Here is a 27,811-nt window from a genome sequence, read left to right as displayed (position 1 = left end):
AAAGAAAGGTGATTTTTGACGAGGTGCCTGACTCTGTAATTCTATGTAGTCATTTGCTGGATTTGGTTGTATTCCTTTACATAGTGCTGAGCTTTATTATGGCACAGGGTTAAGTTACCAGGGATCGACTGAATCCTTTCAAGGCTTGATTTTGAGCTTTTTATGGTGAATCCAGAGCAGCCTTTAGTCCAGGGCTTATTTTGTCCCACTGCTGAGACAGAGGGTAAGGTGAGGTAGAGTCACTTTCTCAGGACTCTACTAGGAGGTCTTTCCACTCTGGCTGGTGGGAACACAGACCATTCTCAGCCCCGTGTGAGCCCCAGGGAATGTTCAACCGGATGCTTTGGGTGGTTCTTTCTCCTCAGATACTTTCTTCTTGTGTGTACTTAGATCAGTACTCACTGCAGTTCCAGAGTGACCCCTCTGCAAATCTCTGGAGTTTGCTCTCCAGAGTGTGCAGGTCCCCCCTGGAATCTTGATCCATAGAGTCTAGTGACTTTGACTTCCCTTTGCCTGGATCTCTAGCTCCTCATTGCAATGAGACTGTTAGCTCTGTTTCTTCCTCCCTGCCCTGCATTCTGGAAATCACCTCCAGGCAGCAATTTCCAGGCAAAAAAAATCACCTCTTTTTTTCCCCTGAGGGTCATAGCTCTATGCTGCCTGTTGTTTAATAGCTGAAAACTATTGTTTCATATATTTTGTTCAGTTTTCTAGTTATTTAAGACAAGAGAGTAAGTCCATTTTCTGTTACTCCATCTTGGCCAGAAGCAGAAGACTTTTGATTTCCTATAATGTATGTCTATGGTTAGAAAAATACCTTTTCTACAACTTTCCCTAGTTGTAGTTGATTCTCTAGTTGATTCTCTAGTTCTTTACTAAGTTTGAAGATGTTTTAATAATAACTCATGCTGGACCCTCCACTTTGGTCACATTAGCAGTGGGGTCCTTTTCCTATTCCTTTTCCTGACATATGCCAGATCCCTGAAAGAAGATACAGTCCAACCCTTGGTTTCCAAGGTTTGAGTCTGCTACCCCTATCTGGAAGCAGCAATTCATTCACATATGCTTTATGTGGTGACCAGAGTTTTCATGTTTAGATCACCATACATCAAGATTACCTGGAGCCCAGGTACTGACTATAGCTGTTGGAAATCATATAAAAAAGGTGGTCACCCTCAGAGTCCTAATCAAAGTTTCAAGAAGGCAGGAATTCTCAAGTGCCCTCCTTCTTTTTTTCTCCTCCCGTGTCCTGGAGCCCCTAATCCTTGACGTTAGGCGTTCAGTGCCATTCAGTTAGTCCCCTGACTCTCCAAAATTCCTTCTAGAGGCCTCACATACAGACATATCCTATTTCAAAATTGTCTTTTCTTCCTTCTTACAAATCAGTCAAACTCCAATTATCTCATAGGCTTAACCCATTCACTGTAAGAAGCTTGAAGGCAGAAATGAAATCTTAGTTTTGGTGTTTCATCAGCCTCTAGAACATCATCTGACAATGGAATGATTAAAAAAGAGGCTGTCTTTATGCTTTGTGTTTGCCAGCTGTGAAGATAATGCAAAGCCGAAGATCTTGGTGGCCATCATTGCTGCCAAGTAGGGAGAGTGAGAATGAAGGCAACCCAGGAAGTGTGGAGAAAAGGAGGGTGCAAAATATTATCAGGATGGCATGATTTGGGCTCCTGGATTCAGCTACCTAGATTCCCCCTTGGATTTCCCAAGAACCTATCATTTACCATTTTTGCTTAAATTAATTTGAACTGCGTTTCTGTCACCAATGGGTTTAGGCAAATTTTTTACATCAAACACTAAGATGGGAGTGAGGTGTAAGGGAAATGGCGAGGAGACTGTCAAGGCAATTGGTCACTTACAGCGTAGCACCCCTTTCCCTACAAGCTTGCAACCGCCCACATCTGGAGGCAGCAGGCAGAGCCGTGCCTCGGGTGGTAGGGAACCGACAAAATCCAAGCCTGGAACGCTGGGGGTCCCAGGCCAGACAACCCTAACCTATGGGTCTTGTTACTTCCAGGTGCCACCAACTGTACCTCGGGGGGGTGGGCAGATGGATGGATACTTCATGCTGGCTCGAACCCCAGGCCAAAATCTCTCTTTCTGTGTGGTGGCATGTATCTTCATGGCCCCAGAGTTCTGTTGACAAAGTGGAGCAGTGGTTTCACATTTTACAGTGTTTCTATTCCTCAAGTCCTTGTGGAAGTTTCACTCTGTTCTACCAGTTTATCAGTTCAAGTCCTGGTTAACTACAGGCGTGTATGTACAGCGGTGGCTAGGAGAGGGGGCACCCTGTGGCATCAAAGTGCTCATGGATTACTCAGGAAAAAGCACTGCTGCCTTCACTTTCCCTGCTTGCCTTTGGTCTCCCTCTCCCAGTTGTCCTTTGGCAGAGGTGCAGAATGCTGATGAGGTGCCTCTTGGACTCCTTCCAGAAGAGTCTCCAATTAAGGCAATTAAGTGAGAGCTGGAGGACACTTTGTGGGCCATGCACTGGTGCCAAGAGTATACTGAGTCAAGAGGCCAAGACTCAGCTATGCTACTGATGGAGCCTGAGGAGAGGGGGTGTCTCACTGAAACCAAAATAGGGAGAAATCACCCTTCCTTTTATAAAACACTGCAGGATGTCCAAAATAGTGCACAACAAGGATAATGTATTTTGCAGTATCAACTCCATTTCCTGTTTGCTAAGATGAATTTGGCAGGAACCACATCACTGACAGACAAATCGTGGTAAAATATGTTTTAAAAGAAAAACTTAAAAAATAAATATTATGGGGAGACCACTAATAGTGAACATTTTTGTGGGTAAACACCATGTGGTAGGTGCTTTCATGGACTGCTTCTCTATTTCTGCAAAGGTCTTATTCCCATTTTACAGATACAGAAAAGTGAGGCTCCAATAGGTTGAATAACTAGGACCTTGAATGTTTAGAAAGAATGTTTCTTCAACATCACAATGCCTCTCGCTACGCTATGCTACCTTCCAACAGCTACTGAGTGTCCCGACCCGTGCCTCTCACACTCATGCTAGAGGAAGGCAAATAAGACTCCTTTCCTATGGGACCTTGTCCTTCTGCCTCTATTTTCAATTGTCTTTAAGCCTCTGAGTAACGAGTCTTTTCCTCCCCCAATAGATTGTGGTATCTGGCAGTGATGCACCAAAACCAAATCCACGGCAACTACAAAGAGGAACGTGCATGCTAACGGGGCAAGCTGGCTAGTAGCCACTTTTCTTTCACTGTCACGGGGCCCTTTAAACTCCAGTGCTGTTTACTTAGTTTTTCTTGGTGATAAAATATACATAAAATTTTCCCTTTTAATCATTTTTAAATATACAGTTCAGTTCAGCGCATTAAGTACGTTCACGCTGTTGTATAACATCCCACCATCCATCCACAGGACTCTTTGCGTCATCCCAAACAGAAACTCTATACCCATTAAACAATAACTGCCCGTTCCCCAAACCCCCTTGCCCCTGGCAACCACCATTGTCGTTTCTGTCTCTATGAATTAGATTGCTCCAGACACCTCATATAAGTGGAATCATACAGTATTTGTGACTGAATTTTTTCACTTAGCATAGTGTCCTCAAGATCCATCCACTTTGTAGCATGTGTCAGAATTTCCTTCCTTTTTAAGGCTGAATAATATTCCATTGTATGTATAGACCACATTTTCTTTATCTATTCATCCATCAATGGTCCCAATCCACTTTAGAACAACTCAAAGGGATAGAAAAGCCTGCCTTATTTTGAACCCAATTCTGTTTCTTTCTAACCTGTGTTGACAGGTCCTAGCTCTGACCCTCAGAAGTTATACAAAATAAGTTGAATTCCTCTCCCCATGTCAGTCCTTTGCTTATTTTAAGATAATGCCAGGTTGTCTCCAAGACTTGCCCTTTTTAACCCATGAAATGAGGCCTGAGAACAAACGCTTGGTGCTCGAGGAGATGCTTCATGGGGAGATGCCTTCTGTCCATCTGTTCTCTGCCCCAAGAGCACTGGAGCTCTTAATGCCCTTCACTCCACACCAATGGGCCTCTACCTGGAGGACTGGGTGAGAGGGTTACCCATCTCTGCAGTCTCCTGGGGGCTAATACTGTCTGCCACACTCACCCCATAGCACAGAGGATCAGCAGAATCTCCCTGAGGCCAGCCCCTCCTGAGCAAAGCATAGCTTCAGCTCGCCCTCTGAGACCAGTGTTAACCAAGCTGGAAGCACATCAGCTACTGTCCCGAAGAAATGTTTGTGGAAGATTTCTAAAAACGCATTTCTGCCTCAGCAAATTATCTCCAAGAACACAGTGAGTATGAAGATAAGTAAGGGAGAGAAATGAATGAGAAACTAAATTGATTACTCCTGAGATGGCTGGTGCCAATGGCTTGCTCTGGGTATAAAGAAGAGATTTCACCACAAGCTTCTCCCCAGAGGTGGAAGGGGCAGATCAGGTTGCTTTTCACTCCTGCCCCGCCCTGAGGAATGGACTCAGTGACACTGCAGGCCTTTCTCTACCCTGATATCTTTGAGTCAAGGCGCCGTGTTGACCAAGTGTGTCAGATAAAGGACTACAAAAGTATTGTCCAAATTGCCCAGGGAGGATGTGGCCAACATTCCTAGGTGTGTTTGCAAAAATGGCTGAGAGACTAGGTGCAAAGTGAGGGATGCTGGCAAAGCACGCCTGTATTTGGAGACCAGTGGTTCTCTCCGGCCACAGGTACTTCTGATGAATCTCTTCCAACAGAGTAATACACACACCTTCAAACTTAACTGCAGAGGAAGAATCCTACGCTCAAAACCGCACAGAATGAGTCCTATCCAGGTGAGTCCTATAATAGGATATTGTTCATTATAATAGAATTTTGCTATTCCAGAATTTAGTAATCCACCAATTGGCAAACTTCTCTGGTATGTATTTTTAAGATTCTAGAAAATTCAACCCATTTATTTCTTACTTACTCATTAGTCACTTCTAAAATCATTGAAAATTGCATTTGATAAATAACTATAAATGATTACATCAAGGACCTATATGCAGGAGTCAAGTAACAAAAATGAGTTAAAAGAAGAAAAAAATAACATTAGAAGATTTACACTAAGGAAGTAATGAAATTAAGTATGAAATTTAGCTCTGAGCTTCCTGGCAATAAAATAGAAAAGGAAAAAAGAATTTAGTCTGCATATGTCCCATTATTTAATTAAGGAGAGCATATACATCCATCCGGAGATGTTGTCTTGATAAATTTCAAGTAGCGATTTTTTTACAAAACTTTAATTTAGATATGGCTTTTTAGGAATCCATGTACAATGTATATAAGGCCTATCTGTATGCTCGAGTGTGTCTCGGTGTACATATGGATGTACATATCTATCTGTCCATCATCTATAGTCTCTTTGTGTGTCTATTTCAGAGATTCAAAAACAAAAACCTATCAGGAAACTTTGGAAGACCTCGTCTGTTTCAGTTTGTAGGAGTGACTGCCTTTCAGGGGAAAGAATCTGATGGGAAGGATGAGGTAGGTGCCCGGGACATCTGCACACTTATAAAATACTCCAGGATGTCCAAAATAGTGCACAACGAGGATAACGTATTTTGTCGTTCTGCTAGGCAGCAGAGCTGATCCTACGCAAACCTATTGTTTCATAATCTGGGACCCTTGACCACTAGCGGAAGAGGGGGAATTGGTCAGTCTTTCTGCCCTGAGCCCAGGATCCAGGTGCCTGAGGAAAGCTCTTTGGCACCCAGGTGCCCTGCAGCCTGAGCGTTTCTGTGTAAACCCACTCTGTGGGCCAAGTCTGGCATATGACTGGGAGCCTGCTCAGCTCCCATTTGGCACTCCACTTCCCTGCTGGTCCTGGAACCCTGCCCCAAACCACAGCTGCCTGGCTTGGGGCCTGACAATCTGCCCACTCCTTGCCAGAACTCTCTCACTCTCTCTGGAGGGCTGGGACTTGTCATCGTACCCTCTCCCCGAGGGGTCCTGCTTCCACCCTGAGGGCCCAAATGGGCCCCAGCCTCATGAAGCCACCTGCCTGTTGTGATTGTTCCTCCACCCAGAAACCCGAACAATGCTATGCCTCCACCTCTCTGATTAAACGCCCCGGAAGGTTATAGACCCAAGTTCACCAAACCCCTGGGTAGCCATGATGTAGATTCCAGGACATGCTTCTCAGAAGCCAGCTCAGATCAATCCTGGATCCCCCGCTCTCCCCACTGACCCACCACAAAAAGATTATGAAAGCAGATGGAGGTCTCACCTATTCTAGAGGGTAGCCCATGTGGAGGGTGTTTCCAAGCCCCTAACATCAGGGGGGTGTTTATAGGACAGTGACTTTGGAGGGGGCCATTCATCGACCCCACAAGCGGAATCAGGAGGGATTCAAAAGGGTCCAAGTTCACTAGATTGCATTGGAGCAAACAAGGTTTCCTGGCATCACCTGGCCATCTGTTGCTTCCCTTCACCTGCTGTAGAGAGACTGGGAACAGATGCCCCATGACCACCCCCTTGGAGAGAAAGCCCGGGTTCCCTCCAGTCCCTCCCTTTAAGGTGAGGAGTCCCTGAGAAAGAGCCAAAATATTTTCTGACCCTAAGGGGCTTGCTGTAAGAAGATATCACTTTGGCGTCAGTTCTTAAATAAATCCAAAGTTGGGGGTGGGGGAACTGCAGGGCTGAAACAGCCAATTGTGTTCTCTGCTGGAGTAGAATTTCCAGGTGCTCCCAGCAATGGGCATGGCCAGAAGGAGTTGTGATGTTTGGGAGGCCAGGTTGTGGATTGTGTGCTCCCTGGAGCTGAAGTGTGCCAGAGAGTACCAACTACCAAGATAACCACAGCTCATAACCAGCACATGTAGCCCCATCTGCTTGAAAGAGAAAGACGTCTGTAACTGATCAAAGTATGAGAAGCAGTCCTGTGGTGCCTGGTCCATAGTAGGCACTCGATAAATATTCACAGCTTCCACCTACCAGAGACCATGCAGCTGAGGTGGAGAGAGGGATACCCCCCAGGGTTGACAGATACCACATGTGGCAGCCCAGGGCTTTTTTGGGTGAAGTGGAAATATGTCCCCCACATCTCCCGTTGAGGCCATGACTCTGGGAGAGGCTGTGAGAAGCCATCACCATGCAGAGAGACTGGTATTCTCTGGAGTCCCTTCTTCTCCCCTCGATTCCGCCTTCCAGGAAAAGATCCCTGTGGGGAGTGAGGCGCCCATGGTCTGGTGCAGGCCCAGGCGGGCTGTGTGAGAATGCAACATCAATGGGTCGGTGCAGTATTGCTCTTCAAAGCACCTAAACCCTGTGAGCCGGGCCTCTCTTTTGTAACTTGAGTTGCAAGTGCTCAGGTATTTATTTTCAAGTAGTGATTGAAAAGTAGATAAAATTCATAGTGAGCCACATGCCTTAAGTGACCTTCAAATAGAGTAGTAACAAAAAGCAATTACGTAAAGAAGTACGTCTGATTTTAGATGTGACAGAAAGCTAAACAAAATAGAAAGAAAATCCATTATTCAGGCCAAATAAGACAAGGAGTGATTAGGGACAACTTAGTTATTTTCTTAAAGGAAGAATGACAAATACAGTGAAATCATGCTCGCAGTTTGGCTGGAGTCCTGTAAGATGGGCAAATACCAAAACCAGCCTCTCCCATCCCCTCTTCCCTGTGGCTACAAAAACTCATGCTCTGACTCTCCCACGGGCTGAGGTTTCTGCTCTGAAGAAGTGACTGCGGCAGGTGCTGCTGGACCGAGGCCAGGGAGGCCTGGAGGCCACAGCCTGCCCTGTGGTCTAGAGGCCTGCTCCCGAGAAACCGCAGAAAGAGGGGCCTGGGACATGCGGACAGTGATGACAGGAGAGGCTAGAGACAGGACAGGAACAAAAAGGACAAGGTGGTTATTAAACAGCAAAAATAGTTACAAAGCAAAGTTTGCTAATGCTGTCCAGATTAGAAAAGATGATGGCTCAAATGATAGTTTTAAAACTCTCTATCCATTTTTAAATCATCATAACATGTACTTGGAGAACAATTGCCCAGATTCAGTATTGCCTGTGCACGGGAATTGGGAAAACAAGCAAAGACCCATAACAGTACTGGTTTTCAAAGTGTGGTCCACAGCCCCTTTCCTTGTATCACCCAAGGGTGGTACAGAGTTCCAGGTTCCCCTCAGAACTTCTGAGTCAGAGTCTCTGAGGGTGAGGTCCAGGAATCTATTTTTAATCTTGAAAGTATAGTAATTTTGAAAACTATTAACCCAAAGGGTAAAAGACCAAATTGTTAACATATATCCCCCCCTTAATCTTGCAGTCAGGCACTGGAAAGCATATGGGATTTAGAATCAAAACACTTGGGTTAAAATTACACTACTTAGCCTTGAGCAATTCACTTAATTTCCTAGGCTCTGGTTTTTCTCATTTGCAAAATGGGAATTCTACCCAGAGTTGTAAATGTTAATTGACAAAGGACATAAATGCATTTGCAATGTAAACACTACAGGATTGAATAGATGTTGATTATTATCAGTGTTATTATTAACTGTCTTGGTATCAGAAGTTCCCACCCATAGTGCCAGCACCCTAGTCTGAGCTACCATATCTCTTGTCTGGACTACAATAATAGTCACTCCTAAATCACTCTCCCCTCTCTTCCCTTCTATTTCATACTCTGCTGATTATGCATCTCTCTTACTTAAAACCTTCAAAAGCTTCCAGTTGCCCTTAGAATACAGTCTAAAATCCTTAACAAGACTAGCTCTTATCCTTACCAAGACCAGATTGACTGAGAGAAAGTAGATTGAAATGAAAAGATCCGGAGTATCATTGGCTGTCCAGCAAAAATCCACCCACGCTTAATTCCAGCGTTTGGGAGCCCCAGGCAGCTAAGGCACAGCACAGAGGATGGGGCCCCGGACTGCATCAGAAGCCCCAGTTGGCTGTAGGGTGGGATTGAAGACAAAGCTGTGACCTCGCAGGCATGCCCGAGGTGGCCCTCTTAACAAAGGATAAAGAAACCATGTTAAAAAGGGCAGCTTTGGACTGTATGGGCCTAAAGAAATGAGTCTAATTCATAGTGTTTATAATAACATAATTAAATATAATTTAAAGGATTAAAAGTGATTTGTTTTTAATATACAAAGATGCTTGCTAATAGATATTTTTATTGATGGAAGCATTTTTCATTTTTTTAAATAAACCTTTTATTTTACAACAGTTTTATATTTCCAGAAAAGTTACAAAGATAGTACAGAGCATTCCCGTATGCCTGGCCCGGGTTTCCCCTGGGCTTGTCATCTTACATAACTCCGCCAGGTTTATCAGAATTGAGAAACCAACTTTGGTATAACACTGTTAACTCAACTCCAGACTCTATTCAGATTTCACTGGCTTTCCCACTAATGCCCTTGTTCTGTCAGGATCTAGTTAAGATCCCCCATTGCATTTAGTCATCAAATCTCCTTGGTCTTCTCTGGGCTGTGACCGTTTTCGGGATTTTCCTTGTTTTTGATGACCTTCACAGTTTTGAGGAGATAGGCTAGATTAGACTGGATAACGGTTTTTTTTGGGGTGGGGGGGGAGCAGGAAGACCACAGAGGTCAAGTGCCATATTCATCACATCATATCAAGGGGACCTGCCATCAACATGACTTATCACTGTTGACGTTGACCTTGGCCACCTTGCCGGCGTAGTGCTTGCCGGGCTTCTCCACTGTAAAGTTACTTTTCTCCCCATTTCATCTTATACTCTTTTGAATCAAGTCACTAAGCACAGCTCATCACGCTCAAAGTGTGTGGGTGTGTTTGGGGGGGATCAAGCTCTACCTCCTTCGTGGGGGAGCATCTCTATAAATTATTTGCAATTCTTCTGCAAGGTAAAGTTGTCTCTTTCCTCCTCTCCTCCATTTATTTATTTCTTAGACCACGTATTTATATTAGTAAAGATTCGTGGATATTTATTTTACACTTTGGGTTATAATCCAAAGCCATTTATTTTGTCACTCATATTGTTCCAGCCTTGGCCACTGGGAGCAGGTTGGTGCCTGTGTCTTTTTGACACACTCCATCTTTTTGCCTTTTGAGCAGTTTCTTACTTTCTGACACTACCGAGGTCTGGGTACTGGGTGTAAATTTAATTTTAAAAACACATTTAGTGTTTATGTTTAATTATAAAATTAATACACACTGTTGGTAAAATTTTCAAACAACACAGAAATGTATCAAGTAAGGCATGAAAAAGTCCCATCTACTTTTTTCCCCAATCTACTTTCCAGAACTAAACGATGGTATGTAGTGTACCTCTGGTTTTTTAAAAATTTGTAAATTAATGTATCTTTATAGTATAATATTTGAAAACTACTAAAATGTATAAATTAATAAGATTTTAGAAGTTTTTGCATTGTTTATAACGGAGAGAATTAGAAACAACATACTTTACCAACAATGGGGGATTAGTTAAAAATACTACAGTCCATAAAAATGTAACTATAAGAACCTGATAAAAACCACATAAAAGAAAAACATTTAATTCCATGAGGACATTTTCACAATGTATCTATTAAATGAAAAACAACAGATTACAAAATAGCATGCACAGTATTACTCCCCTCTTTTTTGTAAAAAAAAAAAAAAAAAGTGTTTACACACAAAAAAGACTAACAGGATATATCTCTCTCAAAATGTCATAGTGATTAACTTTGAATGCTGTTGTAATTACAGGTGATTTCACCTTTTTTCCTTTTCTTTCTATACGGTTTCCAATTTCTCTGCAGTGAACATGCATTACTTTTGAACTGAGGAAACAAAGTAATCCAGGCAGTCCTCACTTAGCACAATATCACATTAACTGAAACTCTGCATATTGGAACCAAAATCTTGCTTTGCACAATTCTGTGAAAGCTGTAGCTATTATTTAAAAAAAAAAAATCTTTGGAGTTGAATAATAAGAAGTATGAAAAGAAACTCTAGTGCTGGGAATGGAAACTGAGTTGACGTATTCACTCAGTCACTCAACAAATATTTCAGTGAGTAGTTATCAAGTGCCAGGCACTGTTACAGTTGTCAGATACAGGCTCAAGGATGTTCTCCAGTGAGTTATTTATGATAGCGAAACATTGAAAACAATCTAAAGGTCAAAATTACATAAGAAAATTACATTATGGCCATAAGATGGAATAGTACATAATCATTAAAAATCATGTTCTTGATCAGACTTATTGACACTAAAAATGTTTAAAATATATTTATAACTGAAAAAAAGTAGAAAAGAAAAAATATATAGAGTATAATGCCTTTTTTTTTTACTAAAAAGGTATGTATATTTAAGTTCATGTATAAATATTTTTATATTCATACCCTCAGCCTGTCTATATCTGAGTAAAACCATCTCTCTCCCCAGGTAGAGACTAGGGAAGAAAATGGTTCCTGTCTAAGAACTTAATCAGACATTTTAAAGTGAAATCTTGGAGCATCAGCTAAGTCCTTGGATGTGTGAATAGAGCCCTAGAAGCAGTTCTGAGGTAGAGGGGCTAGCGAGGGGTATTGCTTTCCATAAGAAAAATGGTGGACATTTGAGGGTGTTCTGATTGGCAAGAGAAAAGACAGCTGAATTAGATTCCATCACTCTCTAAGCTTTCAGTTAAGCCATCATGCAAAGGCCTTGACTTCATATTGTGCGTGAGTGTGTGCACGTGAATCAAGGAAAATGACTGAGTTCCATATTTAGGCTAATGCCCATCTGTCAATGAAGAAAGAGCTACCAGTGCAAAGAATAAGAACTCAGTGGAGTCAGGAAGTTGATACTAGTGGTGATCATGAAAACATACACTTCATCGAGGAAAAACCCAATGTCACATTTGTATTTGCATCCCTGGCACCTAGCTCAGTGGCACATTCCTTTAAATTTAATAGGCACTGGGATACTTGAAAGCCAAATAAGTTTGCAATGCTCAACACTTGCCTATATAGTGTCAAGTGTTACGATAAGAAGTACTAGAACTTCAATTATGTATCCTTTCTGATTTCATTCCCTATGTCTAGAATCATTATCTTTATGATAAGCACAATCTTAACTCCAGGTTATGCATTAACCCCAACTTCTGTCACTTCCTGTTCCTGTCTCTTTGCTCTTTGCAATGTCTTCCTTATCAGCATCATCAGCATCCCCACACTCATCATAGCTAAGATGTCCAGTTGGCTCGTTATGTACAGGCATTGCTCTAAATGCTTAACTTTCATAACAACTTATGGGGTAGTTACAGATGAGGAACCCGAGATACAGAAGTTAAGTCCTCTTTTATTCTTACTCTATATACAATCCCTGAGTACCCTCATTCACCCATTTTGCCTCAAAGATCACTTATACACTCAAGACTCAGGCTTTAACATGAGCTCCTTGAGTCCAAAAAGTTTCCATAACTATCGAGTTCTCCCATATATCCCCATTAATCTAGTCCAGGGCCTTCCACAGAGCAGGCCTTCAATAACTATTTTGAAAGACTGAATAAATCTAGCCTAGAACTTTATGCTCACCTGTACTCCTAGCATCTCTCTTTGCATGCCCCACAAGCGCCGCATACTCAAAACATCCAGAACACAACTCATCACCTCCAACTCTTCTCCACCCCAAATGTGCTCTTTTTTGGTATTTCCTCTTCTGCTGTGAGTGGCACTGTCACCTCCTGTGACTTAAGTCATGTTTTCTTTAGTGACCATATTCAGCCTGTCCCCAAGATCTACAGCTTCAACCACCTAAACATCTCTCACGTCCGTCTGCTCCCCTCCAGTCGCACCCTCTAATAGTATGATAACACGCTCTAACAGTGATACCCAGTGGGGGTTGGAGTGCTCTTACAGAGGATGCCTTGGTAAGAGAGAGCAGAGCTGGCAAAAAGGATGAAGAGGATCAATTTTGAAGGGGATCAAAGCCATGTCGGTGACTGAAAATGTAAGATTCAGGGAAAATATCTATTTCTTGTTTTGCTTTCACTAAACTTCTGTCAACAAGTTCAGGGTCACCTTCAACTGGCAATTATTTGGTTGGAAAAGATCATTTCACTGAGATAGACTGCGTATCTGAGGTCAGCATAGCTATCAATAATTGGTTTTTGTCTTTTCAGAAACAAAATATGCTGAAATTCAAGAACCGGACCTGAATAACTGCCTGTGTGACTCGTCAAAGCTGAGCCCCCTCCACAGAGTGAGCCGGGCCCGTCACGTGGTGCCCTGCAGCCTGGGTGGAGCATCCTGACCCCTTCACTGGAAAAATGCGGGAAGGGCCTGTCCCCTCTCAGCTCCCCTGACTGCGCTCTGGGTCTTTCCGACTCTGTAAAAGACAATCAAATAAAAATGCTATTTTCCCATAATCAGAAAATATTCTCCATTTGGACTTTTCCCAGGACCTTAAATTTAAACTGTTGAAATTCTTTATTACATGCTTCCCTTGTCACCGACATTTTGAAATGGAGAATTTACCTTTATGGAAAATCTGCATTTTATTAAATGATTGGTAAAAGTCAAGTCTTTAGTTAACTCTCAAAAGAAACAAATTTTTGCTTTGTAATGTATGTGTATATATATAATATATAATAATATATAATATATATGTTATATACAATAATATATAATAATATACACATATATATGTATATACAGCAGCAAATGTAGTCTAAGAAAGGGAAGACGAGACATATTGACATATGGATCATGCACCTTTAAAGATGCCTCTGTATTAGGATTCCGAGTGTTGTATACTGAAGTTAACTGAGTTATGAAAAAAGAAAACCAATTTAAAGAACATGCATAAACTTTTATAGAACAACCAATCTATCACAATCTATCAAGCACAAAGTGGTCATCAGGCACTTACCATATGTTCCAAACCACTCTGCGTTTACCCAAGCACAGGACAGGCCATCTCCAGCTTTACACAGAAGGTGTGTGCCCAGGTTCATTGGTAGGTTTTTTTTAAACTCAGAACAAATTTCTTGTAGGCATAAATCTTCGTTTCCTATATCACGTGTTAAATAGACCTTTGTGGACTAGCCTGGGCGTAGCCAGCATATTGTTAAATGGAAAGTGTTACCCATGTTCAGTTTATAGTTCAGTCCCTGGGACTCAGGACCCCATCCCTTCCCCCTGCCACAGAGAGACCCACGGACTGCGGTGGGAGGGGCAGGATCACCACCGTGGACTCTAGCTACCTTCCATTACCTCTGAACTCGGCTCCTCGGGTCCTCAGCCACTTGGTCCATTCTTAAGGAGAGAATTGATCCCCTTTGCATTTGGGCCTTCACGTAACTGCTGGTTTGGGAATCCCCCTCTTCTGAGGTAGGTTTGTTAAGGGCATTCTATACTCCTCTCTTAGAGCTTCGTTCTCCCCACTGGCCCTTATTGGTGCAAGAGCTCCACGGGCTGGTCATGATCAGCACAGGAGATAATCCCAGGCCATCAGGAGAGAAGAAAATCTTGGCTGGCTTGGTCATCTGGACTGGGCAGTTTTCCCAGAGCTCCTTGGAACAAGGCAGACTAGGTCCAGGAGCTCTTTTTGAGCTTCCCACTTCCAAGCAGGGAACCCAGCACTCATTCCTTCAGATGACAGGGAGGCTCAGGCATCAACTTGAGAATGAGAGGAATGGTCCACCAAGGGACCCATATGCCCCCACTCTACCAACAACCACCAGAGTCCTCTTGGTCAGCACCTGACATCTGCTTCTAGGACAAGTTCAGAGACAATCCCAGGGATGGAGCATCAAGTCACTCCTGTCTTCAGTGGGCATTCTCCACTTTTCCTGCTTTTGCAGGGCCAGGATGAGGATGTGCTGAATGAGTCTGGGCAGGACTTGTCTTGTTGGAGTCATGTGTTCTCCAACTGCCCTGCCATAAATGGGACTGGAGCAATCTGTTGCAGAGATTCCCTCTGGCTTGTTTCCAAAGTATAGTCTGGCCAAAGAACTCCAGTATGAGTTCTGACTTTAGAGTTATGGGTAGAGGATAGGCACTGAACACATGGAATATTGAGAAACTCATTTAGTTTCTCAAAGTGTGTTCAAGGTCCTGATATAGACCCAGGATGCCTCTATCTAAGTGTAAGATCTATAAATGAAATTGCTTTCAACATCCCCAGAGAGTGGTAGAAGGGTACAAGAATGGCCCCAGTAGGAATCAGGGAAAACTGAGAAGGAAAGGCTGGTCCTGGGGCCGGCCCCGCGGCAGAGTGGTTAAGGTAGCACGCTCCACTTCTTTGTCCCAGGGTTTCACAGGTTCAGATCCTGGGCATGGACCCAGCACCACTCATCAGGCCATGCTGAGGTGGCATCCCACATAGCACAACCAGAAGGACTTAGAACTGAAACATACAACTATGTACCAAGGGAGCTTTAGGGAGAAGAAGAAGGAAAAAAAATTGGCAACAGATGTTAGCTCAGAGCCAATCTCATAAAAAAAAAAAGAATCTTAAAAAAAAAAAAAGGCTGGTCCTATGCAGGGCAGGAGAGGATGGTGGTCAGGAGTTCAAACTCAGCATTATATTCAGGAGTGATTCAGAACAAACTCAAATCAGTCCTGACAGATACCAAAGTTCAAGAGAGCCAGTGGGAGTGGAGGCTTAAGTCTGGGCAATATTTAAGCTTCAAAATCTCGAATGAATCAGGGAGGGGTTGAGACATCAGAGAAGATTCTAGGAGGATTTATTAGAAGCTGATCCTAGCCCTAGAGTTAAAAGCTGATATCTGCAACTTTTGATGCAGATCTTTCTTTAGAGACACTGAAAAAAAAAAAAAAGAACAGTATGGATCTGACAAAGGGCAGACTAACCTGTTGGCTGGACTTAGGTAGGCCGCAGTGCTGACAGAGAACCTGGACTCTAAAGATTAGGCTCAAGGTCTGTTAGGTAGGCTAGCCACACACAGGAAGGTGGAATGAAGGCCACCACACAACAATATCACTGGCGTTGAGGACTCTGGATCTATCGACACAAGCGTGAGTCATAGTCTGGCCATGGACTCTTTATAGAGACTCTCCTTCATAGTAAGAAATAAATTTATTAGTCAGAGCTCTTTTCACTGCAAATGACAGAAACTCAACTCCAAAGTCAAAAATGCAAAAATAAATGGGCTAGATAACTGAAAAGTACATGAGTAAAACTTCAGGAATGGATGGATCCAGGAACTTAAATGGTGTAATCCAGGATATGTCCTTCTCCCTCTCCTGCTTTCCTGGGTGTTAGTTTCAACAGTTTATAGTTAGTTTCAATAGTTCAGTACACATGATGATAAGATGACCATCAGTGCCTCCAGGCTGTCTTCCTAACTTCCTTACTTCCTCTTCTAGTGGAAAGAGAATCTTTACCCAGTAAATTCCAGAATCAAGTTTTTATTTACCTGGTTTGATCTTAGAATCATTTCTGAACCAGTCACTGTGTCCAGAGGACTTTGTTACTCTGACTGGCCACACTTATATCACATTGGGCAAGCCCTATCTAATCACAAGAATTAAGAAGTAGGAAAGAGATGATTCTCCATGGAAAATTGATGCACTATTACCAGTTTGTGGATGGTGGATAGGCAAAACCAAAGACGTCCTCTACAGGGGGTGATTAACTAATATTCTCTCAGGGAGAGTCTCCCTGGTCTGGTTTTGGGCAGGGCTGAGCCTGCAGGTGGCCAATGATCATTAATGTTTGGATGTTGTTAGAACAGACAGGGACTAATAAAGTCGAGGTGGGGTAAATGTGTCAGCAGGTCTTACAGAGTCATATTTGTTTAAAGTTAGAGTTCTTACTGAGTGCTTTTCAGAAAGATTCTTATTAAATATATAATTAAATGAGCTACTTAATAAGAAAAAATATTGTTTCTTCCATTATAGGGATGGCAAAATTGAGGCTCTGAAAGCTTGAGCAAAAGGCCCTCTTCGTAACAGGTAACCTGGGTTGTGGACAGAGTTGAGCCAGAAACCCACCCTCCAAATCCATTGTTTATTTTATTCCACCACAACTGCATCCGGGGAAAATGTTTCCAAATGTTGCAGAAGGTTATAGCTCTTTCTACATGAGTTGATGGCGGGTCATCTAAGGAGACCAGGCTCTTGAAGGAATAGTTCAAGGATAACCTCGCTGATCAAGATAACCACATGGATATGTATGTGTATAATGTTAAGCCTGTGTTTAAAATCTGATAAAAAGTAACGGCGGTATTTTATGAGGTCTTAACCGTTAGCACTTTTTACATCTGTGTGCATTTATAAGTTACACAGAAGAGTACTTATTTGGTAAAAACACTGAAAATTCCCTCACAAAATAATTGAGAGAAAAATATCGAGCACTTATAAAAACGTAGCTTTGAGGGAAATGGGAATTTTAAAGTCATCTAGTTAATAATTAACACAAATAACCAAAACAGTAGATGATATTTTTATATTGGTAATGGGATATCTGGCAAAAATATAACTTTGTGCGTATTTAAAACACACTGGTTTCTGTGGATTATTAAGGAAGATAAATTATCATGCTCACATACCTGTAGACAAGTGGTTCAAATACTTTCCACGATGGAGAAGAGTATCAGAGATCCACGGTTAATACATCGAGAAGAGAGCTTCTTGAGAGAGCTCAGCCTGCACCAAGTTGGCACCTCTGCCAAGAAGAGAGATAGGATCGTAGACGGTTCTCTCCTGACACATTCCCAGTTTCCTGCCAGGAAGCGGCATGAGCGCACCTATTAGTCAGGGGGGTGCTTAGACTTCTGTTGTCAACTCCAATAATGTGTTTACTTGAACTAAGCTCTCTTGCTTTTATTTATTATTATTATTATCATGAATGCATAATGTTGCATCTGAAGTTCTACGACTATATTGAAATTTTTATAATTAGCATAACTGGGCTAGTACCCAAGTTTAATGAATATTTCACATTTAAATACTGTTGAAGCTAGAGACTATTATTCAAATTATTGTGAGTCTTTTGGACAGTACAACTGCAAGTTGAATCCTCATTAATGAATGTGTTCATTGTTCTTCTTCGACTTTAGCCCCTGTGAAACCAGGGGCTTAAGATGGTAGAACTTTCTAGAAGAGAGCGCCTCATAGATTGTTCTACAACATTCGAGTTAGATTCTTCTTAGGGCAAACTGTTCACAAAGGCAGCCTAAAGCACCTCCAGGGCTCTCTCTACTCACTATGTTTCTGCTCTGAATTCTGCACTTAATATGGGTATTAAGTGGCTGTGGCTTTAGCATGGTACAAATGCCACATTCTTCGCTTTCCACAATAACAAGGTTTTCAGCACACTGAAGATCATCTCTGATTTTCTTTTTGGTAGAGAACATTTCTACATGATAATTGCCACCCTTGGCCTATGCTTTTTGCTAAGTTGAAACTTTATATATGATAGGGGCAGGCTCTTGTCTATGTCACCTAACTTTTCAAGGCTCTGAAAAAAAAAAAAAAAAAAAAAAAACTTGTGAAACCTCCATCCCCCGCTCTCCCCAAAAACAAACCTATTATTTGCTATCTGATTCCTGAAATTCCAGCCTTGGCTTAAACCATGACGAATAGTTTTCAACATACCTGCCAACCTTGATTGGCAATGACAGATGGATTCTAAAACCAAATCCAGGCTTGTCAGGGAACAGTGCTGTTGAGAGGACATTGAACTCTGCGGTAATGCAAGTACCCCAGGAAGAAAAACCCTTTGATCTGTTAACAGTCATTTGCACCTTAGTGGGGATGAAACTCTAAAAGTAGATAGAAGCTCCTCAGAGAGGCAATCAACAGAAGATGTAGACCTTGGCAGGAAAAATGATGGGGATGTGGCAGCCGGAGAGGTCAGAGATCTCCATAGTTGTGTCTGGCTATCAATATAAAACAAAATATTTTCAGAACAGAATTGGTAAAGATTATTTCAGGATTGGATCTGAGGTTATTAAGGGAAAATCACTGTCCATTCTTACAGGTCCCAGCCCTTATTAGGGTGCTCGGGACATAGTGGAAGCTCAATGAATGCTGGGTTTTTTTTAAATGAATATCTGTTTTTTATAGGAAAAGCCTCTTTTCACTGAGAAGAGGCAATTCCCCTGGCCAATGATTTTAGGAATGTACTCCTTCGAGTCACAGGTGTGGACAAGTGAACACTAGTTTCATGCTCTCTCTGCCTTGATGAGAGCCCGAGGTCCAAGGCCAACTTACCTTGGTTGAACACATGGAACCGATGCAGATGGCCTAAGGAGTAGTAGGTGAAAATATTACCAACTGGAGTTCATCTTAGAATACTTCCTCATTGCATCTAACATTCAAAAGAAAGCTTACAATTGCTTCCCTTACAGAACACCCCACCACACAAAGACTTACACATGCATACACTAGTCTTTGGTTGTCTCCCCTTAATATCATTTTACAGTTAACAAAGAAATTATCTGTGCTAGGAACCTGAGGCTAAGAACAGTGAGGTGAAATGCCTCCATGGTCCCATCTAGATCAGGGCAATGGTTCCTGAACACAAGCCCAGTGTTCTTCCCAATATGCAAATAATGAAACTCTAGAAATACTGCTCGGAAGCATAATCCCAATCTACCTAGATTGCTGTACATCTCATAATAGCACTGGTGTTGGACATGCTTGAAAACAGAGGTGTTTAAATGGATTGGAGTGGACTTCACAGGGCCCTTAATTTAAGGGGCATAGTAGGAGGTCAATGGGAACGTCAAACCATCCACCATGGTTTGCCTTCTTTTCATGTTGTGGCTTCCCTCTGCTCAGTGACTGGGTCAGGGTTGTTTCATTACCTGGTAACATATCAAATTCCCATTTATCTTAGAGTATTCTGCAGTTTCCATTTGATATTATAGCATAATTAATCAGAACCAGAATTTGTTACCTACCTTCCCCACGTTTGCTATGTGTCCTTGTCTATAAATACTAGGTAGATATCTATTAATACTAGATAATAATATTGGGAGGGTATAAACTGATCCTAGGAATATCCATGTACTGGCATGTGGGGATCCATATGAGGACTTCTCCAGTACTAAGGGGTGCATACCTTGTATCATCAGATGCCGAGAACCAACAATAAGCACAAAGTCGCCGGCAAGCCCACCAAGGGCAAAGTCCTCAAACTGGTTGTAAATGTAACGTAAGCAAGTTTTTCCTCCTCATCTGTCTAGATCAGAGGTCGGCAAACTCTTTCTGTAAAGGATTTATCTTTGCAGGTCATACAATCTCTGTCACAGCTCCTCAACTCTGCTGTCTAAGTAGAAAGCTACTTAGACAATACATAAACAAGTGGACTTGGTTGGATATGGCTGCCCACAAGCCATAGTTGGCCACCCCTACTCTAGATGATAAATATAATAAATAACATTTTGAGTGCTATATGTGCCAGGTACATTATTTTACTTATCCTCCCCAGCTGATCTATGAAGTGGGTACTGTTATTTTCATTCCCATTTTACAGATGTAAAATTTAAGTCTTATGCAGATTAAAGGAAGGTGCTTCTCACCGTATAGCTAGAAACCAACATTGCCAGGATTTGAACATGAGGTTCACTAACTCAGAGCCTGCTTTTATCCTTATCAAGGGGTAAGAGCTGATGTGGTAATGGGCAGAGGGGAGCTAACCTGAGAGGAAATAGGGAAAGATGTTAGAAGATGCAAAGAGAATTTAAGTGTTAACCTTTGGTTGATGTTTATTCTTCTGAGTTGAACTTGAGATGTATCTTCAAAACTTTGAGACTGAGAAATCATGCCTACCCTGAAATTCTGTAAGCTGTTAAACTGGCCTTTTCTCTGAATCACCATGTTATTTTATTACCTAGAAAGACCACCGCTACTGGGAAAGGTGAGTAGTGGCCCCAGTAGAGGTAACAAGTAATACTTTATGACTCAAAGTGCTTAACAGTTTACAGACTCATTTGATTCTCATGGTGACCTATCTCTGTGCTTTGCTCTCTTTGTCCCTCTACTTGGAAAGCCTTTCTTCCAAATCATCCTCCTTCAGAGTCTTGTTCAAATTCTTCTGTGTCCATGAAGACTTCTCTAATGGCACTAGCCAGAGTTAACGTTCCTCTGACTTGTGCCTGGATCTCTCTGCACCCCTATCACCTAGACGGTCCAAGGCTTTCTATTGTCAACATATATGTGCTGGTTCTCCCTTCTGGGCTGGGTCCACAAGTTCCAGGATGGCAGGAAGCAAGCCCTTTCCTTCTTTTGTACCCACAGAAGTTGACATGGTTTAGTGGACACTAAATATATTGTTAATTGACTGAAATGTAAATTATCTTCATAGCAATCTTGGGAATTAAGCAGGGCAAATGCTATCCTCTTTTGCAGACAAGGAATCTGAGGATAAGAGAATTACTTGTCATGGGCATCCCATGAGAAGATGTTTGCTAGAATCTTCATGCAGTCTGTATCACATAGCTCCTCATTGCAATAAAACTACCCTGGGGTTTTCAAGTTCCTGGTGGTAATGGGCCTCCAATGACTCTAGTTATATATGCAGAAATTATAAAAGTTAAAACTTGAGCACTTGTAACCTTTGAAAAACGATTGCTTATGGCATTTCTCATAGCAACAAACACTATTTTGCATAACAATAATACCAATCAAGATGTTGGGAGCAGTGATCAATACATAAATCCACCCAAGAGATGCTTAAACTCTCCTTAAATTTGCCATAAATTGGTAAACACAAAACTTCTTTTTCTTACTGAGGTATAATTTTCATATAATAAAATGTACAGATCTTCACCATTTAATTCAATGAGTTTAGGCAATCGTACATACGCTTTTTAAACATATAACTTCTTGTAAATCTAAATTTGTGTACATGTGCGAGAGAGTGTATGGTATATTTGAGACACAAAGGAATAGGGACAGGCACAAGGAGGTAGACCCAGAAAGACAACATAAGGACGGAAGTGTGAAAAGAACTGGAATTGCTCACTAACTCTGACATGGTAAGTGGTCAAAGAAATAACAGAATAAACAGAACCACCTAAATAGTTTTCTTAGAAAAAGAGCTTAAGGATTGCCGAGCAATTCAGTGATGTGTGGGCAAAAAGGAAAAGCTGCAGTTTCTGAGATCAAAGGTAAGTTCCTTTCTTTGACAATTTCATATACACACAAAGATTAAACCATTCTTATCAAGGAGAAAAGCAAACAATTGACAGTTACGTTCCTGAAAAAGACTCGATCAGAAGGAAAGAACTGTCACAACGGCCTCAGGAGCAAGTCTTCTGTCTCAGCGGCTGACATGATTTCTGCCCAGATTGATAAGGAGACGCGGTGACAAGCAGCATATCAAGACTAAATTCCTTGGCTAACACATGGACTTATGGGGTAGAGGGTTTCTTTTTTCATTACTCCAAGCTCTTAGTTATTTAAACACACAACAACAACAGCAATTTTTAAGTTTTCACTCAACCGAACAAGTCAAACGAGTAAATCATGTTTCCATATTTCATACCCTAAGAATCACACTAAGTTACTAAAACGTCAGTTGTAAGAAATATTCCAGGAACACTGGCTACAGATCATATGATAGGATCTGAAAGTGTCTTATGACTCAGGACTTCCTTATCTTATCTGGATTGCAAGTTCCCCGGGTTGGCACAAGGCTTCCTATAACCAATAGGGTCCTTATATACCACATTTGCTCAATGATCCCTGCTTTATAAATTAAGTAGTGTCTAGAACTGCAATACCGAATTGGATTACTTTTCTGAGGTCTTTAAACAGAATGCCATTTAACCAAAGAAAACCTGTAAGTCAAACTGGAGTACTTTCTCCACAGCTGTTCCCACTGTGCGGGTACCCCCTGCCGTGCAAGGCTCAGGGTTCAGACTACCTGGGTCTGGATCCTGATTCTACCACTCCATAGGCTGTGTGACCTTGGGTAAATTACTTAATCTCCCTGTGCCAATTTGCTCATCTGCAAAGTAGGGAAAAACTGTACCTATTTCATAGAGATATTGTGAGGATTAAATGAATAATATCCATTCATCCATTTAACAAATATGTATTTCTTGAGCACCAAGTATTAAACACGCCAGGCAGTGTTTTAAGCTCCAGGGAAAATAGCAGCAAACAAAACAAGCAAAAGTACCTGCCATCATGGAAGTCACATCTCACCCAGAGAGACAGACAAATAAGTAAGCAAGGACATACAAACTGTCAGATGGCGGTAAGTACCATAGAGAAAAGAAAAATAGAGTAAAGGCAATAGGAGTTGGGGGGCTGCTATTTAGAGTGTCCAGGACAGGCTCATGGAGGTGACACTTGACACTTAGAATAATATCTGACGCATAAGTAAGCATTTAATAAGTGTCAGTGTCGTCATTATTGTTATAATGAGACCTATACTTACCAAATTTGCTTATGACAAACTCCCAAGAGGAGCTGAAGAATGTTAAATTCCTGCCAGGGAGATTATAATTACTATAAAATACAGCCCAACTGTCACTACTGGCTGGCAACCTACAGTCTGTGCTCTGTCCTCTTCCCACCCCATTCCTGCCATCTCCCCTGCATCCTTGACATCTATGCATAAATGTCATCTTCCAGGATGCTCCAGCATCCTATGTGTGTTGTATACCAGCACAGCACATTGTATTTTTTCTTCCTAGACCTTGTCTCTCATGTAATTATAGTCTGACATTATTTATTCTGATTTATTTAAGTCTGTCTCCCCACTAGACTGCACTTTCCGTGAGGGCAGGGGTGGTATCTGCCTTGTCAACTTCTATACTCCCCCCGCTCCCACCATGTCTGGCATAGGAAATGGATGAATGTGTGGTTACAAGGCTCCGCTCAACTGTGCCTATGATCAGGCAAGTGGAGTTGGCAGGGCACCTGCCTCTTGAGTATCTGTATCATGTACCTCTTCTCGTACTTCCATCCAACATATTTTGAACTTCCCATCATTTTAATTGTAGGCAAAGATCAAAGCTAATCTACAAGGCAAGCAGTCTATGAAGAAACAGGCAATAACTGTCCAAAATAAAGAACCAAGCTTACTATTCCAAGGAAACATAAAAAAGTGCCCCCTGGGGACATGGTGGTCTCATCTGTGTAGCCTAGTATTTGGATCATCTCAGCATAATCCTATTTATAGTCGTTATTCTGAACCAGCCATAGAGTCCTGACAAGACAAACCATCACAAATTCTTAATTCATGATACATGGAGAAAAGAGATCATAACCTTCAGATTTTAAGTTATTAACCATAAGATACACACAGATGGTAAGTTAGCACTTCGTGTGTGAGTATGTGCGTGCACAAGTAGGAAGGGGCTCAGGGCAAATCAAAGCTGATCTGAACGGGTCAGATTGAGGGGCGAAACTGGTGTGTTTTGATTTTTCTCTACAAAGCAGGGTTGCTAGGGAGCGATAATAACCATATCATTACCTCCTGGGGTATCACAACACATACATCACAGGAGCGATAAGAAGAAGAGAGCCAAGGCCGAACAGAACAGAGGCAGTGAACGATTTTCAGAACATGATCTGCTCCCCCTGAGTGGCAGTGAAACAGTTCTGCAGGGCCAGGAAATGAGCGAAATCTAGTCCAGCTAAGGGCTGTCTGTCTCGTTTATAGATCATCTACCCTCTTTGAGTTTTTTACCCCCTCTTCCTACGTTTTCTTAATATAAGCCTTGATCATTCTCCGTCAGTGGATAAGCAGCACGTAGAAGTAAACTATGATATTTAGTTGCCAACTGTCACTCCAAGTAAAAGATGGAAGTCATTAGCTTAGCTCTTGGTTTATTTATTTATATATATACAGGTTTTACTTTTCCAAGCTTTGCTCCTGGTCCCACTCTCTAAGACAATAGATTAGCAAGAACAAATTGTCAAAAAGCTTTCTATTTTCCCCATTTCTACTATGGGGCCGTATATGGGAGAAGGAGAGTGTTGCTATGGGGAAGGTAAGCAAGGGTCTGCATCAAGCCCGGGCCATTCTAAGGAAGAAGAAGGCATTCCAAGGGTGGAAAGGTGAAGAGGAGGTTAAAGAAAATGGCCAGGGTTCAGGAACTGACTCACACTGAGAAATTAACTGGAGTGAATGTCACTGGCTCTATCTGAAGCAGAGGCCAAAGCCAAGGGACAGGTTGACAGCAGGGAGAAGAGTGAACTGTTAACGATTCGGTCATGGTTTCTTTATACAAAGCAAATGAGAATCACAGAGCAAGCTGCCAGATCAAAAGAGGAAGCCACTGGAGAAGAGCCAAGTGGGAAGTTGTGGAGTGAACGTCTGGGGATGGGTGGGGGCGGGCAGGGAAGGAGAAAGAATCAAATCATTGGCTGTCTTTCTGGAGTAAGATGAGACGTCTGTCTCCCCTGTGCCATAGGGGACCTGGCCACGACATGATTGATTTCACACCCTGTAAAGGAGCCTTTAAAAAGAAGCTTGGCTGGTTTTGAAATATGAGGCCTTGGTGTGGCTGACTGTATATCTTTGGCTATTTTTTCTGCAAGGCAATTACATTAAGTGCTTAACATCAATCCAGAAAGGAAAAATGAGGGCACCGTGTTTTTGGTGGGAAGGTTGGGGAGGGGGACCTAAACGGTCTCCCTGCCATATGGAAACATGGCAGACACAGAAAAGGAACCCTACAGACCCCGAGTTCTGACTACAGCAGTAAGGGAGCACACAAAGGCCCAAGAGCATGAGGGAACATTAGTTGTGTCAACAATGGCATGTTACAAATGCTGAAGGTGAGTGAAACTTGCCAAGTGTTAATGGAACCGCTGGAAACAGAGACAACAGGGCCCCTGCTGCAAGCAGCCTGTCCTGGCCCACCTCGCCTGAGCTGGGGCCAAGACAGCTGTCTCTCTCTTTTCTTCTTTCTTTAGGTCAAAATAAAGGTTGTTCCTAAGTGTGTTTGAGAACCTGGCCTGACCCCAGAGCAATCCACCAACGTCTGAGAGTATGCTGGGCATCAGATGCCAAAGAAAAAAGGCCACTTGCAGAGGTAAATGCCCCAGGGGCTTCCTGAGCTCACACTCCCATCGTTCCTCTGGCCGGTGTTGTCCCATCACAGAAGGGTCAGCAGAGCAACCATAGAAACAAGAGTCTCCAGGACGTTCTGTGGAACCTGTGCAAAGGGCTGATGGCAAAGGAAATACAGACAGATACCCAAAACTGCCAGGGCTATTTGCTCACCTGGAAGCAAGAGACACTGCCTACCCATAGGAAGCTCTCAATACATACTTGTAAAATTGATTAAATAATTCTGGCCTGCAAGGGACGTCAAATAGCAGAGGTGACAAGGCAAATAGGGAGTCACCAAAAAAATCTATTCAAAAAAATACATTCATTTAAAAAGGGTCCAAGGAAGGAGCCTAATGATACGGAATAATCCGTTTGTATTTTTCTAACTTGTTTTATAGACATTTTCAAAAATACAGAAAGGCAGAGAGAATAACCGAATGAACCCCCATGTCCCCATCACTCAGCTTCAACCAGTGTCAACATATGTCCTTATTTTATGTGGTCCCACCCCTCTTTTTCCCTGAAATATTTTAAAGAAAAATCTTAGGAATTTTACCATTTCACCCATAAATATTTTGGAACATATTTATAAAAGATTATTTGCATTTTTTACAGAAGTTTCTATCTGAAATATTGAGAATTTAAAGGGAAAAATTAGGAGAGAAGGGCCTTAGGGAGGCAGTACCAGAGAGCTTCTGGCCTTCGTTCCTGCCTACCTTCTTTACTCTGAAGGGTCATCCGAAGTCTCAGGTAGGTGCGTCGTGCTAAACACTTTTCTGAGCAGCTTCCCCAGCACCAGTGGTTTCTTTTCCATGGAAACTACCCCAGCACCCACGGATGGACCCTTAGTGGTGATGTCTGCCCAGCTGGCTTGGGTTGTTTCAATGGTAGAGACTTTGGGTCAAGGTGGGCCAATGAGATTCTGTCCTCTGGGAATTAGAACTTGGACCAGAAATACATGATCAGGCAAAACTCTGGACTGAAAGAGAAGGTTTCCTCCATTCTGCTGCTGAATGCCTGGAAGCTGCTCTTTCCGAACCTTGGGAAGGTTCTTGGCCTTCCCAAAGCTTGGGATGGAACAACCTTCTCTTAGATTCTGTGAGATACCCATAATCTTTCTAATAAATTCCTCTTTTAAGTGTTAGGTAGCCAGAACTGACTTTTACAGTTGCAGCCAAAATAACTTTTTACTATAGATCTCTCTAGAAGGATCCCGTGGCCTAAAGACACAAGCAACACAAAACTAACATACAGATGAGAATGTTTGGAAAAAACTTTGTATGTCACCTTCACTACTATCTCCCCAACACCTAGCACAATGCCCAACGTAGAGTGGCCATTCACTACCTATTTGTTGAAAAAATTAAATATTAATCTTCCCAGGAGAGAGAAGATTGTGGAATCTGCCCCTGTGGAGCGCGTCCTAGTGTCTTACGAGAAACATGGGCTGGGCTCAGACTCTTCCGCTTTCTTTCTGTGTGAGTGAGTCACTTAACCTCTTTGGACGTCAGTTTCCTCACCTGTACATCAGGGATCATAAACTCCGCCAACCTTATAGAAATATCGTGAGGCTCAAACGAGGTCTTGTTATATGAAAGTGCTTTGTAAATTATAAATTGTTTGCAAAGGAAAGGTGTTATATCTTTTCTAGCTGGGGATTCCACTCTGCCTCTCTCAGCCTTTTGGCCTGAGGAATCTTTAGGGCAAAAGTGGATGAAGAACTGCTTCCTTCGTAATTTTTCTTTTGTTCTCATTCTAAGCACTTCTTTTAAGCTTGGTGTCTATTTTGAAGACTCTATTTTCTATATTAAACTATGAGAAGCCCAAGAAC

At 42.2% G+C, this 27,811-nt stretch overlaps 1 long non-coding RNA gene across 1 annotated transcript; it reads left to right on the top strand.

Annotated features, from left to right (window-relative positions):
- Positions 1 to 3,829: 3,829 nt before the first annotated feature.
- LOC103562684 (uncharacterized) lies at positions 3,830 to 13,459 on the top strand. The gene is made up of 3 exons (XR_547728.2): positions 3,830 to 4,828; positions 5,418 to 5,522; positions 13,112 to 13,459. It is a non-coding gene; the product is annotated as an uncharacterized lncRNA (long non-coding RNA).
- The last annotated feature ends 14,352 nt before the right edge of the window (positions 13,460 to 27,811 follow it).

Source organism: Equus przewalskii, chromosome 16, assembly GCF_037783145.1.
Source record: "Equus przewalskii isolate Varuska chromosome 16, EquPr2, whole genome shotgun sequence".
NCBI lineage: Eukaryota > Metazoa > Chordata > Mammalia > Perissodactyla > Equidae > Equus > Equus przewalskii.
Note: the sequence above shows the minus strand (reverse complement) of the source record. Positions and strands in the feature narration are given on the sequence as shown.